Here is a 5,827-nt window from a genome sequence, read left to right on the forward strand (position 1 = left end):
TTGCAGTTTTTCTGTAAAGTTGATAGTATTTGAATAAAAAATTATTTAAAACCAATTTTTAGTAATTAATATCTTGTTAACTATTGCGAAAATTGCAAAATGGTAGAGGACTTTTCGACTCAGTTTAGACCGCTTTATCTACACAAAAGTGATTGGCAAAAAAGGTCGGGACACCCTGTATGTAAGATTAGGCCATGTACATGCTCGTCATACATCGCAAAAGATCGATAAGATAAAATTTAAAATGTCTGAAATGCAAGTGTGCTTATTAATCAGCATATGGTGCTATAGTAGTACAGTTATTGGTACAGTATCCCAATTAAGGAACACATAAATTCAAGAAGAAATAAAAATAATTTTATTTTTACACGTCATGAAAATCAAAATAATGATTTTTTGTTACAAAATTTGACTATTTATTATCGTTAAGTATCAAAATAAAATCATTTCGATTTTTGGTGTCTTTATTGAAATCAGTTCTAGTATTATATTGGTCTAAATATTAGCCCAATGTATCTCCATTGCAACGTTTAACCAATAAGTCTGACCGTATTGCTTGAAGTTTTCAAAAAATTTTGCACTTAAAATGAGATAAATGAAATAAAAGAAAAAACGAAGAAATTAAGTGCAAAAAGTGCAAATAACGCGAATGGAGTTAATGTATCGTAAATAAATTGTTATTGGGGTATTCGTGATCGACGAACGTTCGTTTGTCGTGAACGTTGAAAATCCGACACATGATCGCGGCAGATTATTTTCGTCACGGACGATGACGCGAAGCGCTTCTTGTTATTCGCGATTTATATCAACTAGACATGAGATAAAGTCGCGAAGGGGCTTGCATCAGTTCATAAGTCTGTTTCGAGGTTCAAAGTACAAAGACCGTGATCTTGGCGACCGGATTTTCTGAATGATAATTCTGATTGATAACTAGTACAAAATTTATTTCTCCGTTTCGATAAGTTAACGTATATTTGTATCCGAAATGTGCACCACAAAATACATTACATGTACAAATCTAATAAAATATATGTCTGAATATGTTATAATAATATACTGTGATAAGTTAATTTAGATCTTTATAATATGAATAATTCAAATAAATAGAGAAGAGGCTAATATAGTCGAGATTTTAAAGAGTATATAATCATATTTGTAAAAATGTAAATTTTAATTATATTTTTCAGTTATATGTATAAAGTTGTTCACAGAGTTTTAATAAAATGCATTATAATATCAAATCGACAATCAATTTATAATTGTGATATTATTATTTCAACTTCAGTTTATGATTATGTTTCGACAGTTTATATAACTAAAAAATGTATTTAGAATTTACATTAAAAAATATTATTATCAAAATTTATATAATTCATACTAGCTCTTTTCTTACTTATTTTATATTATATATACATATACATATATTATTTACATTAAAAAATATTATTATTAAAATTTATTCATGCTAGTTCTTTTCTTACTTATTTTTTGTTATATATACATAAATATAATATATATAATATATATACATAAAATTTTAAATGCAATTTTAAGTCCGAGGAATCACACAAAAATCATGATTAAATAATTTCATCGCCGTTCTTTCACTCTTTGAATTCGCTTCGAAACTGATTTCAAAAATAATTGTCGATTCTCGATTCGTGGAAAAGTATCAAATGAGAAACAATTCAGACAACATGCGCAAGCGCACTTTGCGAATCGCTCACTCGCTTGGAAGTTGATTTTTAGGAAGGCGATCCAGTGTCATCGCGAAACTCATTTCTGCGACTCTACAAAAATTTTTGGTGTAACTTTCTGACAGTTTAACGCTTGAGGTAATTATTGGGATCTGTTATCACAAAATACGTGTAGTAACACAAAGCTTCTCTATTCAACGTTATTATCGAAGAACAGAAGAAAGTCAAGGAGTCCGAGAGTATGGCCATTCATAGAGTCGGTTCTTATATTTAAAATTATCTTATACATATATAAGTACAGTCTTAAGGCCTAAACACAATGCGAAGGCAACAGCGATAGCGATAGAAGTAGCGATAGCAATAGCGATAGCGAAAAGAACAGAGGAATCCAACATACGGGAAAACATATGTCAAATTATTATCAAAATATTCCTATGCATTGACATATGCATTCCCGTATGTTGGATTTCTCTGTCCCTTTCGCTATCGCTATTGCTATCGCTATTTCTATCGCAATCACTGTTGTCTTCGCATTGTGTTTAGGCCTTTAAGATGCCATGAATTAAAAATCAGAGAGGCGCATTCACAATCTTCAAATAAAGTTTTTAATTAATAATCATATTTCTTTCTCATTTAATTTTATTTTGTGTAATCCGATGTTACGTTTAAAATCAGTATACGATTTCAAAAAAGTTCCCATCAAACACTGAATGTAACTGCCATATAACATAGATATTAAATGTATGTGTTTTATGTGAGTATACTCTAAAATATGTGGATATTAAATCTATACCCATATTTTTTAGAATGTATGTTGCATATATTATGTGTTTGCTGAGAATATACTGTCATTTGAAGGCTCAGAGAATCATTCTATTTGTCTATCCTCTGTACCACATGGCTATTTATTTACCTTTCATATATGCTAGATATGTTTGCTTTTTGCGTTCGGTTTATCGCATAATTAATAATTAATAATTATGTCATATTATTTTTTTGTATCTCCTTCCTTTAATCTCCGATAGGCACCAAAGTAGTAGTTTTGCCGATACCTTTATAATACAATACTTTTTGTGTGTACACCACTGTCTTGTGTAAATTACTACTGTATTATTTTGTATACTTAATAATTATTAAAATGCTGCTAAAATATACCTTAAGGGGATGCTAAACCGATTACCCAACTCAATCAAGGTCGATAGTACAGACTTTTTTAATTCCAATTTCGATAATAGTGATGACATCTTTGATTTAGTTTTTACATTATATTATATATAATATACATATCGCAAGACCACGCAACTACTGCTACACGGAATTGAAAAATTGAAATATTGAAAAATATAAATACGGTATACTAAATGTTGACTATTAGCATATTGACGTTATGATGTTGAAAATTAATTTCATAAATAATAATTAGAGAATTCGCTATTTAATAGCGGAAATATTAAGAGAGGTCATTATACTTACAAGGGCGTAATATCACCTTCTCCTATCATTTGATATTAATGAGATGTGCAAAATGTTAATTGATATTTTTTAGATAGAGATTTTCCAACATATCATTTTGCAGTATTTAAAGATAATAGTAATTCTTCATCTTTTTAGAAATGATTCACCTCAGTTAATATACAGCTAGAATTATACATTACAGTTCTATTACAAACATATCAAGGAAATGATGACATCTTTGATTTAGTTTTTACATTATATTATATATAATATACATATCGCAAGACCGCGCAACTACTGCTACACGGAATTGAAAAATTGAAATATTGAAAAATATAAATACGGTATAATAAATGTTGACTATTAGCATATTGACGTCATGATGTTGAAAAATAATTTCATAAATAATAATTAGAGAATTCGCTATTTAATAGCGGAAATATTAAGAGGGGTCATTATACTTACAAGGGCGTAATATCGCCTTCTCCTATCATTTGATATTAATGAGATGTGCAAAATGTTAATTGATGTTTTTTAGATAGAGATTTTCCAACGTATCATTTTGCAGTATTTAAAGATAATAGTAATTCTTCATCATTTTTAGAAATAATTCACCTCAGTTAATATACAGCTAGAATTATACATTACAGTTCTATTACAAACATATCAAGGAGAAAGATAAATTTGATTATCTCTTATGGCTTTTATACTTATTACTGCTCTAACATAAACGCATTCTTATGCCCGTTTCTACCAATGTAGATTAACTTTCTCGTTTCAACTTATTCTTTATCTTTTCCTAATTCTAAGAATTAGAATTAAGATTTTTTTTTCTTTTCCTAATTCTCTTAGAATTAAATAAAGATAAACAGTACCCCAAGAAACACAAAATGATTATTTTAATGTCACAAAAGTTAAAATGACGATTTTTTTAATTACAAAATTTGACTGTTTATTGACGTTAAAAACCAAAATAAAATCATTTTGATATTTTATTATTGACTTTTATGTGTTCCTTGGGAAGTTAAGGAGGTTGTAAAGAGAATGCAATATGTTAAGAATTGCTTGAAATTTGGAACATAGCTTTATCTACAAAGCATGCTTTTATGTAAATTTTTTCAGATTTTTTGACCAGCGCATTTTTTTGTAAATTAATAATAAAATTCTGGATTTTATAATAGACTATCTCTCTTTCTCTTATAGAAGACTCGATTCTATGTATCTGTTTTCAATAAATATTAATATTTGAAATGTTAAGAATCGAATAAATTTATGTTTAATATATAAAGTAAAGCATATTAAAAACATATTTGAAGATTAAAACAACTTTTACCACTCAGTTTATTAACAATAGTAAAAAATATAACCAAAGATGTGATACTTCTGCCATTGAAACTGTTTGATGGAGAAAATGTGGCAACGTTGTTTCATCGTCGCGAATCAAGAATATTCTATCAGTTGAGTAGTGCCGTCAAAGTCTCACTACAAATGCTTTTAAGCATTTGATTTACTAATCACAGAAAAAAAATTGTACTAAATGATTTGTCAAAGAACGCTTCAAAATATTTATAGCGTCACGTTAACCTTATCTACCCGTCAGACATTGCAGTTTGCAGTGTTACCAACTTCGATTTTTCAGTTTTATACCAAGTTGCCAAATCATTTCTTGAGCTAAAAATATATATTGTTCTAAAAAATATATGTTTATCTTTGAAACTTTTACACAAATAAACACTAATATTTTTTGCATTTTAATTGCATTATGATCCATATTTCTTTAAATTTTAGCTATTTATTTCTTCAAATTTTAATGTTCAAATGTTGGCTACACTCCATATTTCTTTTGTATTAAAGCATTCCCCTCTCACTGCCCGCCTCAGCCTTACAACCACTTTAAATCGAAATTAAAGTTAATCTTACATTGTATGGTGAAATTAAACTTAAATCGACCGAGTATTCAATCTCTTTTTTTCTGTCTCTTTTTTCAGCAGAACGAGTCGCTCTACCCGGTCGCATTTGTATTTACGCGGGTCATCCTCCGTCACCCGGATCGTCGACATCGTCGGCGCGTCCCCAGGTGGCGTGCCACTTGGATCGAACTTCGTACCGCCGTTAACATCGTTAACTCTCGGACGACCTCCTCCGCTGTTTTCTCCTGCCTCCCCACCGCCCCTTGCCACCCAGTATTCGCTGGGCGTCGAGCAAACAACATTGAGCGACGCGGTGTGCGTGCGTTGCGTGCATAATTTCGTATTCCGCGTCGATTCTCGTTCGACTCGCCTCGATTCTGCACGCGCGCGCGCGCGTGCGCGCGTGCACCTCGCCACGCGTATTGCAGTTTCGCGGAGTCGAGGAGTCGAAGAGTCGGCCGCACCGGAGCTAGATCCGCTCCGGAAGAATTTCGTGCGGCGATGAGCGACGCGAGGTAGAGGACAACGCAAACGAAAGGAAAAAAGCGGACGCTGGTTAATCAGCGAGTGATAAGCGAAAGAGAGAAAGAGAGAGAGAAGAAGAGCGGCGCCTCAAGTTCCTTTTTGTCGGAGGAAAAGAGAGAGGGTCAAAAGGGCAAGGAAGAGGAGGAGCAGGGTAATTAAACATGTCGCATCTGAGGAACGCGATGATCGGCGGCTGGCCGACGAAGACGATGTCGGTGACGGCATCGTCGACGGCGGCGG

The 5,827-nt window shown here is 32.0% G+C and overlaps 1 protein-coding gene across 1 annotated transcript in view; it reads left to right on the forward strand.

Annotated features, from left to right (window-relative positions):
- LOC108765014 (alanine aminotransferase 1) overlaps positions 1-5,827 on the forward strand; it is a 19,698-nt gene that overhangs the window by 5,371 nt on the left and 8,500 nt on the right. The gene's annotated exons all lie outside the window — the stretch shown is intronic.

The sequence above is a fragment of the Trachymyrmex cornetzi genome, unplaced genomic scaffold (assembly GCF_001594075.2).
Source record: "Trachymyrmex cornetzi isolate Tcor2-1 unplaced genomic scaffold, Tcor1.1 scaffold1160, whole genome shotgun sequence".
Taxonomy (NCBI): domain Eukaryota; kingdom Metazoa; phylum Arthropoda; class Insecta; order Hymenoptera; family Formicidae; genus Trachymyrmex; species Trachymyrmex cornetzi.